Here is a 21,590-nt window from a genome sequence, read left to right on the forward strand (position 1 = left end):
GGTATTTTATGTTCTCTTTCCTAATGGAGTCCATTGTCTTGTTGATGAGAATGAAGGCTCCATGAGTTCTAGGACCTTGTCTATCTCATTTGCTGTTGGGGTTCAGTGTCTAGAACAGTATCTGGCACACAGTAGGCATTTAGGAAATACTTGTGGAATACATAATGTATGTACCTACATCAGACATTAAGATCCTCACAGCTCTATGAGTTAGGAACTATTAACATTCCTATTTTGAAGATGGAGAAACTGAGATTTAGAGAGATTAAGTACTTTCCCAGCTATGATCCTTGGGCTTCATACCAAAGTCATCTGGCTTTTAGCCACTATGTCCACAAAGTCCTCACTCTTAGCTACTATGCTTTGTTGCTCCTTGGGGCAAAGACACTCTCTCTATGTTTTTGAAACTCAAATTGAGGGGTTTTTATAGTGGAATCACATTTGTGGTATAAACAGAGAGCAAGCTAGAAAGTTTTGAGGAGTCTGAAACAGGCAGGACCAAAACTGCCCTTGATATAGGAAAGATTTAAAAGGCTAGAAATAGAGTTCATCTCTTCTTCACTTCTAGTAGAAGATAACCTTGAAAATCCTCTTTATAATTATGATTATGCTATAATCTTATATACCATTATAATATTATCTTTCATCTTTAATCTAGTTTCCTCACCTTAAATAGTTTGTATGGGCTAGAATCCAGTTTTGTTCATATTTCTAGCATGGCATCTTCACATTGATTTGAAAGGAATTGAATTATCAGGATGGTAAGCTCAATGGACTGGAGAAAGCTTACTACACTGAAATATCTTTACCAAATTTTTAGTTCTGATAAGCTTGTCTTTTTCATTCATTCTTCATCTCCTCCCCTTCTTTTAAAGAAGTTCTAAAGTAAAAGAAAAAAAAAACAACTATTCATACGAAATCATTTTTGACATCTTCAGAGATTTCTCTAGGTTCTGTCCTAAGCCTAACTGTTGTTTTCTTCTACCTACATTCTTCCTACACTTGAGAGATTTCAAAAAATGTGCTTCATTATTTAGACTTGTTTTAATTTTCTTTTAACATTTACTTTCTCTTGAGGTTAAGAACATTTTGTAAATTTGCAAATACCAAAAGTATTTTGCACACAACAAAATAGATTTAAGAAAACAGCCAGATCAGATTCAGAATATTTCCCCAAGGGGAGGAAGTGCACAAAATAGTCAAATGATTAATTGAAAAACAAAGCAAGAGAACTAAAATATTCCTGTGAACTAGCTCCTAAGGTATGCTCTTTTTCCATTAAGAAACACTGTCAAGTCTGCACTGTTTGTTTTTTGAAGTGAAACTTTGATGGAAAAATTAATAACTGAATATACTGTGTATTTCGCACTAACATTAACATTCTTTTTCTTGTCAAACATTTTGCTACCAGCTTAGGCATTTACCCTCAATGTGTTTTTCATCCTGTTCAGGTGTTCATTTTTCTTGTTCCCAACAAATGTACCAAAGTTTTCAAGTCAAGCTTCTTGAAAGGTAGAACAGGTCACCATATCTTTGTAGAGACTGATAATAAAAGCATATTTTCTTTTGTTCATCCATAATAAATAAAACAACTATTGGTTTGCATATCACTCTTATTAAGTAAGGTCTCCATACTCTGAGGATCTTATGTTGGTAAACAAGTCAGTTTTGGAGATGCCTGGTATCTGAAGAAAAGTGGCGAACCATGTATGATCTGATTCATAGGTTGATAAAGTGGTTGAAATCGCTAAATTGACAAAATGACCAAAGCCGATAAATTGATACATATTTCCTGGGCACCGACTATACACAAAGCTAACTTCAAATTGAGATTCGAATTCTAGTAAACAGAGCAGAGGATGTAGGGGCTTGAGTACAGACCAAGTTTGGGATGTGCTTTCTTTATACCCTGCCAGCAAATCATGAACAAGAATTAATACTTTCCAGCTTTTTGTTCTTTTTAACTTAAATGTAACTGAGCAAGAATTTGACTTTCACACCTAAATCAGTCAGTCTTTATAACTGACCCTTTCTAATGCACTCCGCTTCATAACAGTGCCACAGTATAATACTACTTCTAGCCTACTTTGAAGTTAACACAAACTTTTCTGAGTCTCTTGTTAAGAAATACTCCCTACACCTGCAAGATCTGATTATATCTATTTGCATATTTCAAACTCAACAAGGTTGATAGGCTTATTATGAGTCCTTTATGTCAGGGACTCAGAAGACACTAAAGAAATATGAATAATATTAGTAGAAGCAGCAGTAACAATAGCAGTAAAAGTAGTTAAGAATGGTAAAAGCCATAATTAATGTTTGGTGAATGCCTTCTACCCAGGCATCATGCTGAGTACTTTGTGTGCAGTAACATCTTCCTTTCACGAAAGAAAGCAAAGCTCAGAGAAGTGGAGTAACCTGCCCTAGACCTCACACAGTCCCAGTGGTGGAGCTGGGAAATGCATTTCTCTTTAAAGTTTAGCAGAACTCACCATTTGAGTGTCTTTTTAATTTTTTTTAAAGGAGAAGTTTTTGACTATCATTTCAATTTCTCACTTTTATTGGATAGATTGAGTTTTCTTCTCTAGATTTAAAAGCTGTACGTGCTACATTTATTCTTAGGGTGGTTCATCCTTGCTTAAGCCCATTGTCATATTTATTTTCTTCTACTGAGTGCTGAAACTTTTCATTGTCCGTATTTCCCCGGAACCAGACAAGTGATTTAGTATGCTCTCGTGTTATTTTGTTCTCTTCCCCAACCATGACCCCACATCTTATGTTGTTATTTTCTAGAATGATTCAGGGTCACTAAGGCATATATTATCTTTTTCTTTGCTTTAGTCTCAGCCTTTTAAAAACAACTTTCGTGTTATTTAAGTCTTCTATGCCCTTGCTGGTTTGTTTTGTCTGCTCGTTCCATCAGTTACAGAAAGTGGTGTATAAAAATATCCCACTTTGATTGTGAATATTCTATTTTTTCTTTCAGATTTTTCGATTTCTGCATTATAGATTTAGAACCTATGTTAATATTGGCCCATATTAGAATAATTATTCTAATAAGTATGTAAGACCAATAATACTTATTCTTGGGGAATTGAATCTTTACTACTATGAAATGTTCCTTTTAATCATTAGTAAAGCTTCTTACCTGAAAGTCTGTTTTGTGTGATATTAGAAGAGCTATAGTAGGCTTTGTTTAATTGGGGTTTAGCGCATTTTAGTTTTGTATTTTTGTATTTTTTTTAGTTATGGTGTATGTTATGGACTGAATATTTGCATTCCACCCAAATACATATACTGAAGTTTTAACCTCCGATATATTTGGAGATGAGACCTCTAAGGAAGTAGTTAAGGTTAAATGAGGTCATTAGGGTGGAGCCATAATACAAAAGGATTAGTGTCCTTATAAGAAAAGACATCAGATTGTTGTCTCTTTCATTCTGCACTCACCTAGAGAAAGGGCCATGTGAGGACATAGCAAGAAGGGGACTACCTACAAGCCAGGAGGAAAGTTATGACCAGGAACTTTGATCTTGAACTTCCCAGCCTTCAGAACTGTGAGAAAATAAATTTCTATTGTTTGAGCCACCCAGACTGTTATGGCAGATGAAGTTGCCTATTCAGACTTTGATAGTGAGATGTGGGGTACTGCTGTAGCAATACTTAAACATATAGAAGTGGCTTTGGAACTGGGTAATAAGTAGAGGCTGGAAGAGTTTTGAGGTGCATATTAGAAAATTCCTTGAAGGCCTTGAAGGGAGCATTGATAGAAATGTGGACTTTCAAGGCAATGTTTGTGAGGTCTCAGACGGAAATGAGGAACAAGTTGTTAGAAACTGGAGGCAAGACAGTTCTTCTTATAAAACGGCAAAGAACTTGGCTGAATTATGTTCCAGTGTTTTGTGGCAGGTAGAACTTGTGAGCAATGAAATCAGATATTTCACTGACGTTTCTAAGCAACCGTTGAAGGAACAGCTTTATTTCTCCTACTTATAGTAAAATTTGAGAGGAGGGAGATAAATTGAAGGAATTGTTAAGTAAAAAAGAACCAGAACTTGAAGATTTGGAAAGTTCTCAGCCTATCCATATCGCAAAAAATGAGGAACTGTGTTCTGAAAAGAACTGTAAGAATATGACTGAACAACCATTCGATAAAGAGATCATGGCCTGCTCATGGATTTAATCAACTATCTCAGCAGAAGCCAGGAATATAGATGGGTTTAAATCAGCAGAAACACTGCCAGTTTAAACTAAAGAGGACAGAGGAAGTGGGATGGAATAAAGGAAGACAGTAGCACTTCTAGGATTCTAAAGGAGTGGATGATAGAGCTATTCAGCTGAAAACATGGTTTATTCTCCAAAAAAGGAAAGTATAACCCTGAAGATGATTCACAGACCATCAGGGCTGCCACTTCCACCACAGGGCCAGGGGCTAAGGTTGCTCACTTCTTGGTTTCAGAGGATTGGGACCCTTCTCAGTTTCAACAGGCCAGACATATGGGCCTTTAATTTATTAACAAGTGTCCTTACAAGAGTGAGGCGGCAGAAGATTACACACAGACACCAGAAGAGAAGGCAAAGGGTCCACAGCAGCAGAGATTAGAGTGATGCAGCCACAAGCCAAGGAATGTTTGGACCCAACAGAAGCTGAAAGAGGCAAGGAACAGATTCTCCCCTAGAGACCTCAGAGGGAGAGTGGCCCAGCTGACACCTTGATTTCAGACTTTTGGCCTCTAGAACTATGAGAGAATAAATTTCTGTTTTTGGCAATGTGTTAGAGCACAACAGGAAACTAACATAACCCTTTCCAACGCGATTCTCTCTTTTTCTCCCAAGCATTTGTAATTCCACTGTCTTGTTTAACCTCACTTCTGTGGCCTTAACTTTTCTCAATTATAAAACGAGGTGGATGACCTAGATATATTATAATAAAGTGCCTATTAAAAGGCACGAGTCTGAATAAATGACCCCTTTGAACTCTATTTTATCAGAGTATTCTATCCCCAAATTAAATTTACAAATAGCCCATTAATTTTATGTTAGATACATATTAATTTATTAAAATTTGTTTTTAACTTTAGACCGAGATAAATGGGAGCAAGCAATACTTTTCACAAGAGAAAAAAGTAACATAGCAGGGAAAACAGTTCTGTTTTCCCAGATTTTGTTTCTGGTCTCCAATTTCTGGCTCAAGGACCATCAGCCTCTGAAGGGTCACTTTTGAGGAGTTTTTTGGTATTGCTGGATGCTCCTGGCAAGTTTATTGCACAGACAAGGATAATGGAAGAAAAGTTGGGAAAATGGCAATTGATTAAGGGGAAGAATAATGGATAAAAGAGAACAAGGAGAGAGAAAAATAAAAGAAGGCGGTATGGTGAGGAGAAAGAGACTGGAAAGTAGCATTTTTGTGGAAAGAAGCATTTTGTGATCCCTCCATCTCAGGTGTGCAGAGTACTCCATTAAAAACAGCACCATCATGTTAAGTTATGAAAATGGCATTTCAAGAACATTAGGTTGTTGAATTATGAGAGGTACACATGGTTTAACTCCGAAGGGCACAGGTTAAATGAGAATTCGCGTATTCCTGGCTTAACTTTAAACTCAGGTTTTTTTTAATCCATGAATAATTTATTGTCATAATAGTAGCCTCCTCATAATGTAGTTCTGGGATTAAATAAAATATTTATAGTTAAAATCCTATCATGTTGTAAGTACTTTCAGTATTATATTATTGTCATGACTATTATTTTTGTCATATTAGGTCTGTAATAGAAATTTATAAACCACATATGTAATTCAGTCCTATCTAGAAATTATAGCTCAATCCAGTAGCTACAAGGTTCAGAAGTTTAAAGAACTAGTTGTCATTAAATTTAAATTATATCTATTTGTATCTAGTTTCTTTTTATAGTAAAATGGAGTTTTTTTTCCTTCTTAAATCTGTTTGTTAAGAAAGGAAAGGAGATTTTCTGTAATAGAAAGAAGTTTGGTTTAATAATTTTAAAGACCATTGATTTCTAACTTTGAGACCTTCCAACATTAAAATGTGGTTGTAGAATGTAACTTGTGTGCTTACCATTATTGTTCATTATGCACAGTTGCCTTGGCTTATTATATGTTGGTTAAAGTAAATTATATTTGTTAGAATATGTTTGTTGTAGGAATTAGATTTACCACCAAAACTTATAATGTATACACCAGTACTATAAGTCTTAGCTCACAATCCATAATTTCTGACTTGAATCTATGACTTCATTAGAATATCAGTGACCTTTGTCTCTACAGGCATATTTGTAATAAACGAAATTATTTTAATCGATTTAATTGATAAAGCATACATAGTATTTTCCAAAAATAACATTATGTGTTTACAAGGTGTCTTCCAAGGAAGACAAATCTATAAAATTCTTTACGTTGTCAGTTTATACTATTATTCTGGAGTGGGAGGTCATTATTCCTGTTTTGCCAGAGAGTACAAGGGAATCAGTGGCTTTATTAACACCAATAACTGCTCTCTGGTGTGATCGAAACCACAACCCAAATCATATATTACAAATTCTCTTTCCAGTCTATAACATTGGTGTACAAAACTAAAATGCTTATGTGACACCAAAAAACAAACAAAAAAAAGTCCTAAATTACATAGGCTCTGGATATGAGAGTTACTCAGAAACTAATAAAGATTATTTGTCCTATTGGATGGATGTTAAGAAACTATTTTGGTTCGATTGTGAAATTTTATTAAAATCTGTATGCGAACAGCAATAAAAGAGCACTTCCTATTAAAAGTTACCTATTTGCTTATTTTTCTCACCATTTTCAGATATGAGCTTTGGCATTTCAACAAAATTAGTGACCAAATTATTTTCGGCCACCAGTTCTGAGCAGTCGATTATTATTCCCCAGGAATTTTCGTAGGCCAAGTCTTACAGCCAAAACAATTTTTTAACAGAAGGTAATAACTGTGAATCGGTAGAATAACTCCATAAAGTCATGTGAAATAGATGGAGGAGCTGCCAGTATCCAACAAATGAAGATGATAAATGAATGGTTTATATGTAAAGGAGTAAGTGAATGTCGGTAGAAAGTAGTACACTCACACCTTCATCTGCCAGAAATATCACCTTTGGTAGTTGTAGGTAATGTTGATGATTGAAATAATTAAGCGAATATGGAGAAATCTGGAGACTAAAATATTGAATGACCAATCAGCATGCTAACACCTATTCTGTGTATGACATTTCCATGGATTATGTGGATGATAAAGACTTGTGTAAGGCACAGCTACTATTTCCAAAGACTTCATCATTTGATTTGTAAAGCTATATTCGATACAGAAATAACAGTGTGAAATGAATAGAGAAACTTTTATAACTAGAAGAGGCCTTATGGGTCACCTAGCCTAATTTTCATGGTTAAAAAACTAACTTAGTGAGAACTTAAAATGAATTGGCTCCTTATCATTGTAACTGACATGATTTTTGTATTTTTTATTTTCTCCCTTTATCCTGAGTGCTGAGGTCCCAGTTGACCGTATAAATTGAGTTATAAATTTAATTTATAATTCATTGCGTTTGAGTTATGAATATGAATTGTTTTCAGTTCATGTGGTGAAATCCTAATCCCCAAGGTGAAAATATCAGGAGATGATTAGGTCCTGAGGAGGAAGTCCTCATGAATGAGATGAGTGCTGTATAACAGAGATCTCCCAGAGCTCCCTTGCCTTCTTTAATTGTCTACCAAAGGTGGCCTTCACCATGGAAGGAGAAAATGTCTAGCTTTGTTCAGTTTCTCACCAATGTCCGTTATCCCCCAGATAAATAAGAACCACTTATTTCCTTAAACCCTGGCAGTACAGTAGCACAAAGTGGAAATGCAGTATATCTTATTTCAAAAGATAAAGCTCAGTTTATTAATTCATTAAAAACAAACATTGAGGAAAAAGATGGCTATCGGTTGGGCTTTTGGAACATGGTTACCTGAATTGGGTTCCTTCTCTCTACAGGGAGAGTCTGTGGGGATTAACTGCCTAAGGTTTTCATACTCAGGCTGGTGGGGACAGAAGCTACTTCTTCCAGACCCCATGAGAATCTAGCCATTCAGAATTTCCCACCCCATGACTGGGGTCCTGGTGAGTTGTAAAAGATAAATAACAAATCTAAGGCTCTCATTTGTGGCTGAAGTAATATCCCTTTGTGTGTGTGTGTGCGTGTGTGTGGTGTGTGTGTGTGTGTGTGTAAATAAAATACATCTTCTTTAACCAATTGTTTATCGATGGACATTTAGGCTGCTTCTATATCTTGAAGAGCCTGTGTTCTTATGTAAATATGTGTGTATATGTCCTCTTTCCATAAGTTAAGAGAACAAAATTTAAAGTTAGAAACAACCTCGTCATGTTAGACATTTTAAAATAGGGGAGCCAAAAAAGAGGTATACTCTACTTCATGCTTGTTTAATTGGGAATTTTTTTTTTTTTTTTGGTTAAAGTTCTAGGGTGCACCTCATAAATTATTCTCAGTCTTGCACATGTTGTAAGAATCACCTAGAAAAACCTTGAAATTATGTAACTGCCATTGCTGGACTATGTTACATCGGTCTATTTGTGTCTCTGCTGTAAAGTTATCAGTAGTCGCCTGTAAGCACAGTGCTCCCAAGAACTGAAAAGATTTTATGTTGCATGCCATGTCTGGGGCTTGTGTTTGCTTGACCTGGTGCGACTAACCTGTCAGCCCGCAGGCAAAGCTGACTTGAACTGTACGTGGTTTCATTTCTTCCTGATCAAACTGTAGGTGGTTTTGTTTCTTCCTAATCAGACACTTTTACATACAGCAGGGAAGTTAAGGCACAAACATAAGACAGAAAATATTACTAATTGGAAAGAGCCAGGGGACTTGGGGCCAAAAGACAGTTTTAAATCTCGGCTAATTTTATAACTTTGGACAAGTCACTTAATGTTTGAGTCTCACTTTCCTTTCTGTAAAATAAAAATGCTAATGCCGACTACAGAGGTTGTTATGAAGATCAAATGAAATAACATGTTAAAGTTAAGTAGCTCAATTCTTAGCACGTGAGAGGCGCCTACACAAGTTAGTGTTCAGCTCAATGCCTAGTGCATGGTTACTCAAAATACAGCAGCTGAATCTGAAGTCGAGTTCCGTGAGAGTAGGCACTCGATTCACAGTTGTTGCTTGAATATACGAATCAGTGAATGAAGGATTATGATTAACATAGTCTCCTGTATGTAGTGCAACACCTATATGTTGAATCTTCTAATGATGGATAAGTGAGCCAGGCTAAACACCCAGAATGTGAATATATGTCACGCAGGTGTGAGAATGGGAGTGTTAATGGTTCTAAGAGGAGCATGATATTTTGAGAGAGTTTTAACTCAGAGTATAGTGTGTAATTTAGAACAGTCTTTTCAATTAATATAGTACAGGTTCATTGGTGCAATAGAATCTGCCTTCGATTCAGTGATCATTACCCTAATGCTATTATATTTATGTTTAAAAGAGCTCAAGTGCCCCAAAGCTTTTGTTTTTGGCTCTTATTACTAATTATTTACATCAGTGGAAACTGAGACTCCTGGGGAGGAGTCTAGAGAGGGAAAGGCCCAGGACGGCTCTAGGTGGCGGGGGTGCACTCAGGACCAGTCCTGATCGTCATTTCCTGTCTCAGCCCAGCCTTGTGATCATATCACCTTTGGCTGAGACCACCTCCTGAAACATGACTGTGCCTCTTGGTAGTGGCTCCAGAATGTTTGTCCCACAATGTGAGATTTTATGCCTCTTCCAAGGAAGGATACTTAAGTTCAGCCCCGATGATAAGGTAAAATGACTCCAAGGAGAGAGATGCCCAATGTCTGTGTCCTGCCATGTTGGGTTTATGTTGAAAACTGAAAATTAAAAGCCTAAAGCACAATAATTGTGCTTTTATAGTCTGGAAGCATCACATAAATATATGAACCTTCTTAAGCACTTCATAAGTATGTGAAACAAGGAATAGTTTAGTCAGTAAAGTCCTTTTAGCAATTTGCTAATAAATTAAGCTCTGTTCCCCTGCATTTTTTTAAAGTAAACAATCACTATACACATTGCATGTTTTTTGAAAGAGTCTGAACTAAACAGTGTTTTTGTTTTCCTCTAACTTGTGCACAGATAGTGAAAATAACAGAATACAGACAGCTGTGGGACATGAGTCTGACAGTACTTGGCAAATGGATGTCAGGGACCAATCACTGAAAGGTGATACAGTTATTTTTTTGTAACTTGAAATTATCAAGCTGCTGCTGTTTGTGTAACCATGACATGTTGTGTCCCTCCTGCCCCCACAAACTGATTTCTACTCATTACTGATCACCAGTGCTCATTGGCTCATAGACCCATAAAGTTGAGTCCAAAAGAAATCAGAATGGAAGACAATACACAATTTTAAAAGTTTTTTTTTGACATCAATGGAGGAAAAATAGTTTTCTCCTTCATTTCTGCTTTCCTCTCTCACCCTTTTCTTTCTTCTACCCACACATCTGTTTAAAAAAAAAAATTTTTGAAGCTATTTCCTGTTGTAAATATATGGATGTACCATACCCAAGATTCTTGGTTTTATTTTTTTCCTTTTTTTTTTTAATTGAAATTATTGGGGAAGATTCTTAGTTTTAAATAACAGGATTTGACTCTGGTTGGATCTGTATGGGATAATTCACAGCCCGGAGGATCTCGGTGCAGGAAAGACCCCCTCCCCGACCAGGAGCTGGCAGATCTCCTGCCTCTTAGGCTTCCATATTGGGAAGTGGGAGCTCTGCCTGCCACCCTTCTGAGAATTTTCTTCAAATGAACAGAACATTTCATGCCAGTTGACCCTAATAAAACATATCTATTACAGTGGGTATCAAATGAAACTTTTGCTTTGATGGGAACCACATCTTTGGTTTCTAAAGTTCTAGAGGCAAGTTGAGAGCACAGGTTTTGTAGGCTACTTGGTCCAAGGAAAACAGCTCCTCAAGAGGATACACATAACTCTCCCTGTCCAGACGGCTTAGCATCTGTGGAACTTTGTATTTTAAAAGGAATTGCTGCAGTTGAGAATGAGATACCAAGGGGCAAATCAAAACTAACAAGAATTGGGTAATGGAAGAGAGCTTACTGTGTAATTAGAAATTTCACTTGTTCTAAAGAAGGATATCTCAAGAGGCAGCCACAGACTACCTTCATCAAAATCATTGTTAAAAATGAAGACTCTTGAGGATCGCTCCAGGTTTACAGAATTAGAAACTGGGAGTAGCTCTAGAAATTGGCAATTTTTTTACAAACCCCTAGATGAACTTTGAGCCCACAAAAGTTTGAGAAATGCTAGGAATGTAAATGAATGTAGGTCCATTAAAGTATTATTAAAGTTCTTGATAAGGTTACTATTTTCAGCCTCTCTTCTCCCCATTTATGCTTAACACTGTATTTTTTTAATTAAATATTATATTTTACTTTTTATAGAAAAATGCTATTCTAAGTCTTAATGGGTTTTAAAAAACCAAAACAGGGTTTTGCTGCTATTTATAGAAAGGTGGATATTTCTAAAGCACTAGTCAACTATTTAGGGAAAAGGTCAATGAGCCCAATGGAAACTCTTAGAAGGTGAGCAGGTATGGAGTTTCTGGAAGGAAAGGAATCATTTTCTGACAGTGGTGGGTCAATGGTGAACTTTTCTCCACTGCTTCTGAGTTATGGAGGATTGAAAGTCCAAGGGCTCCATAAACTCAGTGGCTTAGAGTCAGTCTGTATTCCCTTTTATCTGCTTAGTGTCTAGTAGCTTCTAAATTTAGAAAAAAATCCTGAAGCTTCAATTCTTAACTCCCCCAAATGTGCTGTCCAGAACCGACACTGCTATTGTGAGCGTTCACCTAGTAGGTGTTAGAACCTAGTAGATGTTAGAGCCACTTACACTCTCTGCTTCTCAGTGGTACCTCAGGCAAAAAAATGGCAGGTTCAGTGTCTGGTGAGGGCCCTTTTCCTGGTTTGCAGATGGTTGCCTTCCTGCTGTGTCCTCACATGGTGAAGAGAGAGAACACGCTCTCCCGTTTCTTCTTGTCATGGCACTAATCCCATTGTAAGGGCTCCACCCTCAAGACCTAATTACCTCCTAAAAGCCCCATCTCCAAATACCATCATGTTGGGCTGGGGGCTTCAATATGTGAATTCTGGGGAGACACAAACACGAACATCCATGGAGTCTGATCTGGCCTATCGTCAGCCCTTAATAACTATTTGTTGAATGAATGATCGCCTGAGTGAACAAGCTCATGTTTCTCCCGGCATCCTCTCCCCGAATTTCTGGGAGATTTTCAGTCTTACTGTGCTCAACCCTCCCTTAGCTTCCCAGAAGGCATCCTTGTTGGATTCTTCTGTTTCAGCTTATCGGATGATGTGGCTCGTTCAGAAAGGATGTATGTGCATTTAGAAGACCCCACTTAGGCTGAATTCTTCTCAGTCCTGAAGACTGAGCACATTGGAGAACTCTTCTTTCCAACCTACGTAGGTGGGTGTTCATCACCAAAGCGGCTGTTTTGGGTGCGGGTGAGGAGATTTTGCGTGCATGTAAGCAGCACGTCACAGATGTACTTGGTTGCTGTGAGGATGGGTTAGTTCATTGTTTGCCTGCAGATTACTTATGCCAGTCTGGGTGATGATCTTGTTACTGTTGGAAAGTTTTCTGTTAAGAATTTATTTTTATACAGTATATGATGAGCTTCATGAAGAACATCTTGAATAGTTATCATTATTCATAGGATGTTCTCCATTCTGGCAGAATGTTAATTAATATTTGATCATGGAAAAGGTTTGAATGGCTTTGGCGTACTAGTTGATGGCACTAAGAATCTTATGCGGAATCCACGTTCCAACTGGAGAGATTCTCTAGATTTAAAGGTTCTTTACTGTTTAAATCATCTAGATCTGTGTGCTTATTTCACTTAGCTTATTTTTTTATGGGGGAACCCACATAACATTGGCTACTTTGCCAACATTTATAAAACATTTTTTCCTATCAGAGTGTGTGCGTGTACATATCAGGCCCTCTTAAGGCTACAGTTACAATGGGATCTTAAGTGTGTGTGATGTCAGGAGGCAGTGAGGGTGACTTCCATCTACGGGGTGTCTGGATCGCTCTGTTTGTCTTGAACTTTTCCACTTTCATGAGTTTAGAAAAACTGCAGGCCTGTGGAGTCATTTAACGTGTTTTGACCATTTAAAGCAAATGCTTTTCAGCATTAATAGAGGACTTTTCTGGGTGCCTTTTTCTCCTCTCTTGAAGGCTCTAGGCTGAAACGACAACTCTGGCTCTATGCCATCACTCCAGCTGGCTCCTCCTCTTCCCACCTGTGCCTGCCTCTCTTACAGCTGCAGCCACCTAACCAGGAGATGCAGGTGCATCTAGGCTCTAGTTTCCTGAAGTCACTTTTACATGACTGTCTTAGGAATGAGGAGTTTCTCAGGCTCTAAAATCAGGAAAGCTGGCAAACCAGGACGGTTGGTCACCCTACCTTTATTCTTTTCAGGGGATCTTTAAGAATTCTTAATTCTTAATTCTCCAGTGACTGAACGTTAAGTCTGTGACCTCACGTCATTGCCCAGCACTTAATTTTACTTCGATCTAAGATTGAGCCCACCTCACACCTACATCTAATAGAAAGGTCTGGTTATACTTCTTTACAATGGGGGTGCTGTTCTGATTATCTGTTGGTACTCTAGTTCCTTGTAACCTGGGTCCTGCCATATTAGCTCAGACCTGTTCAGAGCCCAGAGCTTGGTCTCCAGCTGATGTCTCTGCCCAGTGTGGTCTGCTTGTAGCTCTTTGGTGCCAAGACACTACCTGCACCACCCGTTACCTGTGCTCAACTGGAAATCTACCTAGCACTTACTGTAGTGGTTCTCAAAGTGTGATTCTGGGTCCACATGCATCAACATCACATGGGACTATGTTAGATATACAAATTCTCAGGCCCCCTTGGACCTACTGAATCAGGAACTGGGGGTAGAGTCCAGTGATCTGTGTTTTAACTGGCCCTCCAGGTGATTCTAATGCACACTGAAATTTGAGAGCTACTGCCCAAGATTGTGCACTGTGCCTTGGCAGCTCGACCTTTGAAGCCTAAAGCCAACTCTACCCACCTTGGTGAATATTTACTGTCTCAATCCCTGCCCGTCGCTGGCGTGGCCTATCTCCTTTCTGACTCACCTCAAGCTCCCATTCCTACATAGATCCTTAAAGGTTAGTTTCACTTCTGGTAGGGATTGTCCAGATTTGCCCAGGACTGAGGGGTTTTTTGGGCACGGGACTTTCAGTACTAAAACCGGGAAAGTTCTGGGCAGACTGTACAGGTGAAAACCCTAACTGAGCAAGCTCATTAATATCTTTTAATGTTTGTTGACTTATGGAGACAGTAGAAACAAGGAACTAGAAGGAGGATTATTGACCCTTCAGGATATCCCCTCAGTTACAGCCCAAAGTATGAAAAGCCAAAAGGAAGACAGTCTATTCTGGGGTGTGTGTGTGCTAATTATATATTTGAACACTTTTTAGAATTGAATAGTTTACATTTCAGCCAAGACTGTTTAAAGAATCTTTTTTTCTTTCCTTTCTGGGAAGCAAATCCAGCAGTCAGGTTTTTAGAATGAACTTGCTGCATGATATCAGGCAAAGTACTGATCTGCTTTATCTGTAATTGGGACAGTAATAAATTTTTCTTCAAAGTACATTACAGGGAATGAGGATAAATGAGATTAAGTGGCGTCTATAAAAATACTCTATTTTTTTGGATGGATGCTTTATAAACATGTCATTTTATTAACAATAATAAACCCATACACAGACACTTTCCAAAGAGAACAAAACGTCTTTTGCAAGATATGAGAAACTTAAGGTAGCATCTGATCTTTCTAGACGGGAGTTATTTCTCCTTCTTGCAGTTTCCTGTAGAGCTTGTTGTCCAGGCTGGTTCTCGACCTTTAGTACACATGAGAATCATCTAGAGATGTCTTAAAAAACAAAAATAAAAACAAAAATAAACTGATGCCAAGGCTTCTTAATCTCCCAATTTAATTGATTTGCTGTAGTACTGGGTTATTAGTGGTTTTAATTTTACCAGATGATTCACATGTACAGCCAGGTTTGAAAGTCACGGGTCTAGAATAGTTCTCAATCATTAGTCATAAGAATCACTGTTGAGAATATTAGAAATATAAAATTAGTTTTCCATCAGTCCGGTTAAGTAGATCTAGGGTGGGATTCAGCCATCTGCTTAGTACACCGGCTTACCTGAGGATTCTGATGCAGCTGGTTGGCAATGTGGTGACTTTGAGAAATCTTCAACTCTGACATTTAAGTTTTTTTGCCCAGTATGTAGCACATGGTTAGCACAGGGCCTAACATATAGCAGGCATTTAATAAATATGTAATGAATGAGGCTTGCTGATTTGTGTTCACCAAGTGACAGTGATTTGGCTCTTAGATTGTAGGGTACCAGGCTTTAGGATTCGGGGGCTACTTTCAAAAGTACCTGTGTCTCAGTTAAGCTGACACAGATGAAGTAACATATGCACTTAACATATACCTCCACCGTGTTTAGAACCTTCCCAGTGGGAAAACGCCAACAGGGAGATACATTTTTCTTCATTTTATTACTGCAGCCCCATACTGCAGATTAGTTTGTGTTTCAGTTTCTGAGATGGTTCGGTGGAAACAGAGATCCGAAGCAAACTTTAAAAAAGGACCAGCCAAAAGAAGTTTGCAGAGAGCACCATGATATCCAAATCCGTGACTGTATTTGACTATTTCTTTGTCTTAGAACTCAGCTTCTAAGCTTGGATTCAGCAAACAATGATCCATGGAGTTTGCTGAGTGTTATCATGGCCTCAGAAACGAAAGCCCCCAGAACCTTTTGAACTTTCCTGCTAGAAAATCACAACAGAAAAGCAGAGCCTTCAGATATAAAATTGTCAAAAGCCTTTGGATATAAAATTGTCGACTTGGCGGGTTAACAAGGCCCACCCTGTATGCAACACGGCTGAACGTCCAAGACAAGCAAAGGCCTATAGCGATCGCTTAACAGAATTAGCCTGCTGCCCTGTTCACATCACATTGCATTTGTCAAGCTTGATAGCGATCTCTCTCTTCCTGGAGGAACCCACTTTTTTTTTTTTTTTTTTAGTTGACTTTTGTATTCTGAGCCATGCCAACATTCCAGCCTCATGAGAAAGCCTGAACAGATTTAAACTCCAAATTCAAAGTACTGTTTGTACTACAAACATGTTACAGTTGTCAGTGAGCAGTACACAAACACATTAGGAGGGGGGAATGGAAATTGAATGCACATTAATTTCTGGGGTTAGCTGCCAGGTGGAATGCTATATTTCAGAAATCCAAACTGTAATAGCCTTCCCAAAAGTCTGTTTCAAGTCATTATGGGACAATGCTTTGTTGGTGCTAATTACAGAAGCTCAGCTAGATAATGAACTCAAATCTTCAGTAACAACTGGGGAAAGGAAAGACTCCAGCTGGAGTTTTTCAGCTGTTTCATAGCAAAGCTAATCTAACAACCCAACCCAACAATTAACAGGGCCCAGGGACATTTATATATATAAAAGTGTGTTGTAACCACCATTTTTATGGTGTGGCTCATTTTAAAGAAATCAGCTAGAGAAATTCCTCACATATTTTATTCCACAAATGTTCTATAAAACTTTTGCTGCAATCAGTTCCTTATAATATCTTTTTAGAACGTGGGCCAAGATATCCAGCGTTTTTAAATAAATTACTATTTCATGTGATTTGTGATTTAAATTGTGGGTATCTTAATGTTGTTAATAGGACTTCAAACACAAGTTGCCAAATGTTTAAAATAATTTTACTCGCTTTCTTGCTTTCTTTGGACTGATACCATTAGGTAAATTTGTAACTGCTAAGGAAATGAAAAAGTACTTTATTTTCTTTGTCCCAGATGGTGTATAAGGTACCTACCCAAGTGCTTCTAAACCCTTTGGTTCCACTATAATGTCAAGTAGGAAAATGACTTTTCAGACTGTGGCTAAACTTGTAATTGGAATTCTGAAGGGTGAAATGTCCATAAAAAGGGAACAGAGAATGTGATATTCTACAGGATAGAATAACTCCCTTGTTTTCAGTTGTTTGTCCAAATTTTCTTGTTCAATCACCCTAAAATTTGAGTTTATGTCACTTTTTGTTCCTCCAGGATATATTACTAGAGTAATCTTCCAATATCTAGTTCCAAAGAAGCGAACAGTGAAAATAACCAGAATAAACTACTGATAAATGTTCCCGTTAGCAAAGAGAGATAGGGCAAGGTCTTGAAATACCTTCTGACTTGTAAACAAAATACTAAATTATGCTTTAATTTGAATACATTTGATTATATTAAAATTTTGTTGAAGATTGAGCCACCACTATATTCCAATAGCAAACAAATGTCAAATCTGTTGGTCTTATCATTAGCAACTGGAGAAGGGGCAGTGGAAATTCTCGGTAAGGGTCTTCTGGGACTATGGAAACTTGGCAGAGGATATTAGAGATTCTTTTCAGACATTTTAACCTCTTTTCTTTGGTACTCTGCTCTTGAATTTTTAGTTAGATTGTTAAGATAAAGACTCCTGATGGTCAAGTGATAGGAGTTTATAGACACAAATGTTGCTGTTCTTCCTTTGAAATTCCTCAAACCAGGAAAGAAAAGCTAGTGTTTCTGGAGCATCCATTAGGGGCCAGTTTTTTCACACAGGTCATGTCATTCAATCATTTCAGGATGACTCACTTTGTGCTCATCTCCACTTTTGCAGGTGAGAAAATGGGCTCAGAGAAATTAAAAATCTCGCATGGTATCACACTACTGCTTCGTGGGGCAGTAGGGACTCAAACTGAGTTTGCTGATTCTAGAGACCCCACCCTTCCTCACTGCAGAGCACTGTGACGCTAGATGTTCAAACAGGCTTCAGATAGTGTCAGTGAAATAAATAGGTGGGGGTGGAATAAGGATCCTGAAGGAAAAGAGGACAATTAAACGAGTCCCATCAGACCAAAGCTATATTTCACCTACTGTGCTTTACTCTGCCCATATCTTCTTTAAGAGTTATTGCCTTTTAAATTATAGGAAATGAAAACATTTGGTTTGTGCAAAGCTGAAAAGAGGAAACACTTGGTGGGAGTGGGGAATGTTAAGGCAACTGGGTTACTTTTGGAATTTAGCTTCTGTTGTAGGTGTTTGAGGAGAAGCCACTGGAGTTGAGTACCTTATGAATGAGGCCAATGAAAAGCACACAGGGTTGCTTTGCTTTCCTTGCATTTTAATTGCCCACGTTTCTATTAGACAAAGAAAACATTCAAAAAATAAGTGTCGGAAATATAGAAATCAAAAGCTACATGCTTTAAAGCATTTGAACACCATGATGAAATCTGGAAATTTTCTGTCCGCTTAACTTTTTTATGAAAAGGATGTAAATTGCCAATGCACATTTTTAAAGATATACAAATGTCATCAGTTTTGATGAGCATACTATCAGCCTAACTTCTCATATTTTATCCCTCAATTCATGTCACTTAGAATAAATGGAAAAATGTAATGACATTTCTGAGGCATTTTAACTTAAGAAATCATTGGTGAAAAAAATCATGCACCTTAAGTGTGATGTACCTGTTGAGTAAGGGACTTGGGATGATTTTTTTAAAAAAAGAAATCATTAAAAAATGAAAGTAGAATGCTAGAGGACTATGTGGAAAATTCTCCACTAACTAGAAATTCAATAAGCCAAAAAATTGCCCAAGTAATTTCATGTATTTCAGTTAGTTGATTTTTCAGTTGACTTTTACCTATGCTTAAATCAAAAAAGTTAAAATATAAAGTATGTAAAAATATTTATAAACACAAGAATAGCATATATTTAAATGGCCAGGTTTTTTTTTTTTTTAAGTAATAGATTATATGGCTGTTATTTGGTTTCGAAGGCATGTTTTGACTCTACAACACAAAAGATTTTGTGTATTCTTATGTCATGGATACCCAAAAATACCAGACTAGTTTTACTTGAGGCTTTTCTATACACTATTATTTGCTGGATTTTTCCTTGAGGAACTACCAGAGCTTCAAGAATTCTCATTTTCTTCAGGTATTCACTGACTGAGGGTAACTAAAAAGTTAATGATGGATGAGAGAAAACTAATAGTTCTTAGGCTTGGAAATGGTAAAGAGGAACATTTAAAACAAAACAGCACGTATAGGTGATAGTACAACATTCTAAAAAGCAACTTTTAAATCAGCAAGAACGTACCCCTCTTCTATTACTTTTGGCATTAAGAAAATGAATCCTAATGCCTTTCTCGGTGGTCCTATCCACTTCTATCATAATTTGAGGGGAATATGAAAACAATAGTTCTTTGTCTCAATACGGTGTTGATCTGTGGCAAAGCTAAGTTGATGCTGCCAGAGCTTTACAGCAAGGGCTGTGATTGGGGTTCTGTGAAGTTCTGGAGAAGACACAATGGGGTCCAGCTGCAGCAAGGCCACTATGACAGTTTCTCCCACTATGACAGTTTCTCTCCACAACTGTCCCAGTTGGATTGGCCAAAAATTCCTAAGAGGAGTGTGAGAAAAGAAGAGAAAGAGAAAAGCAGAAGGCGATTTGGAGAAGGGAGGATCTCAGGCTCTGTCTAGACAACCCTCTGTAATTCCTGTCCATAAGCGCAATGGTTGGTCACTAGGAGAGTCTTACCGTATTTTATCTATCTGCACAGCAATTTTTCAAGGTGGCATTAATTCCACTTTAATGATGGATAAACTGTAACTCCGAGAAGGTTAAGTATGGTGACTAAGGACACACAACAAGTAAATGGGGAGCATGGACATAAGCCCCGGACTATGCTTTTTGTCACTTTAGTGTCTGTCTCCCAGCATAAATGGTTAAGGATGGAAGGGGCACTTGAAAAAGGTGATTGCTTTCTGCTACTTTTATAGGCCATTTTCTTCACTCCATCAGGCATCTATTAGTAGCCACTTGGTATAATTACAAATCTTAATAAGATCCCTCATTTCTCTCTTTACTGATTCCCGGAAGGTATGTATTTCTCAAAAGTGAATACTTATGAAATGAACCACTTTAAGTTCATATTTTTCAATAGAAATAGCAAATTAATAAGTATCTAAACATTACTTCCAAACAAGAGAACTAAGCTTTCACTTTACTTAATCCCATAACTGCCATGTTGAAGATATTTGTGATTTATGTTATAAATGGTTATGAAATTAAGAAAATACATCAATAATTTTGAAGAAGCTACTGTTTTCTTTTTTCACAATTTATTATATTCCATATCTTCCTCTTTCTTGTTTTTATTTAAAAATTTGTTTCAAAGTGTGTCTCTTGAGAAATTATTTCAGAAAGTGTGAACAAATAAGTTTTGAGTCATTCCATATCTAAAAATGTATTTATTTTGTGTTTTAATTTGAAATTTGGCTTGGCATAGGTTTCTAATTTCAATGCTATTTTTTTCTTAGAAATTTAAATATTACTCCAACATCCTCTCACACCGAGTGTTGCCGTTGAAATGACAGATAGTAATCTAATTCTCATTCCTTAGTTGATAATCTTTTCCTCCTCTCTGGAAGCATTTAGGGTTTTCTTTTTATCATTGAATTTTTGTAGTCTCATGTGGATGTGATTTGCTATGGTTCTTTTACTCATTCTGCTTTGCACTTGAATGGTCTATTTGAATAAAAAGATTCATGTGTTTCTTCAGCTCTGGGATAGTTTCTTCAACAACTTCTGTGTTATCTCCTCTTTTCTACTGTCTCTGTTTTCACTCTGGGCTACCTGTCAGAGGGCTGCTAAAACTCCTGGATCTATCCTCCCTGTTGTCTGTGTCTTTCTTTATGCTTTCCATCCCATTTTTCTTTTGCTCAGCAATTTGGGAGAATTGCTTAGCTTGGTCTTCCAGCTCACCAATTCATTCTTCAATTATGTCCATTCTATGTAGATAACTTAAAAAATTCAACAATAAAATTTGAAATTTCTGAATTCTTTAGTTTGTTTTTCTTTGTGGCAATATCCTCCTGATTTCTCTCTGAAAATATCACTTATGTGTTAGTTTACTAGAGTTGCCAAAACAAAACCACAGACTGGGTGGCTTAAACAACAGAAATGTATTTTCTCAGAGTTCTGGAAGCTGGAAGTCCAAGATCAAGGTGCCAATAAGGTTGGTCTCCTCTGAGGCCTCTCTCCTTGGCTGGCAGATTACATAGCCTTTCCTCTGTGCATGCACATGTCTGCTGTCCCTTTTGTGTTCGGTCTTATTTTCTTATATAAGAACACCAGTCAGATTAGATTAGGGCCCATCCCTATGACCTCATTTTAACTTAATTACCCCCCTAAAGACCATGTCTCCAAATACAATTATGTTCTGAGGTGCTGGGGGTTCGTGCTTCAACATATAAATTTTGGAGGATACAATTCAGTTCATAATAACCATATATAAATTTTACTTAAAGACTTTTCCCGGCAATTGTTCTGTTAATTCTGTTTTCTCAGATGTCAGTTATTCAA

At 37.4% G+C, this 21,590-nt stretch overlaps 1 long non-coding RNA gene across 3 annotated transcripts in view; it reads left to right on the top strand.

Moving 5' to 3' along the window:
• LOC105290803 overlaps window positions 1–21,590 on the top strand; it is a 95,758-nt gene that overhangs the window by 15,858 nt on the left and 58,310 nt on the right. The window contains exons 3-4 of one of the 3 annotated variants that reach the window (XR_895781.2): window positions 8,006–8,131; window positions 12,404–12,521. This is a non-coding gene — a long non-coding RNA (uncharacterized LOC105290803). Of the gene's footprint in view, window positions 1–8,005; window positions 8,132–10,157; window positions 10,258–12,403; window positions 12,522–21,590 lie in introns of those variants that run through there. The other 2 variants (XR_002779840.1, XR_002779841.1) reach the window with 2 other exon arrangements.

This window comes from Pteropus vampyrus, unplaced genomic scaffold, assembly GCF_000151845.1.
Source record: "Pteropus vampyrus isolate Shadow unplaced genomic scaffold, Pvam_2.0 Scaffold38, whole genome shotgun sequence".
Classification (NCBI taxonomy): Eukaryota; Metazoa; Chordata; class Mammalia; order Chiroptera; family Pteropodidae; genus Pteropus; species Pteropus vampyrus.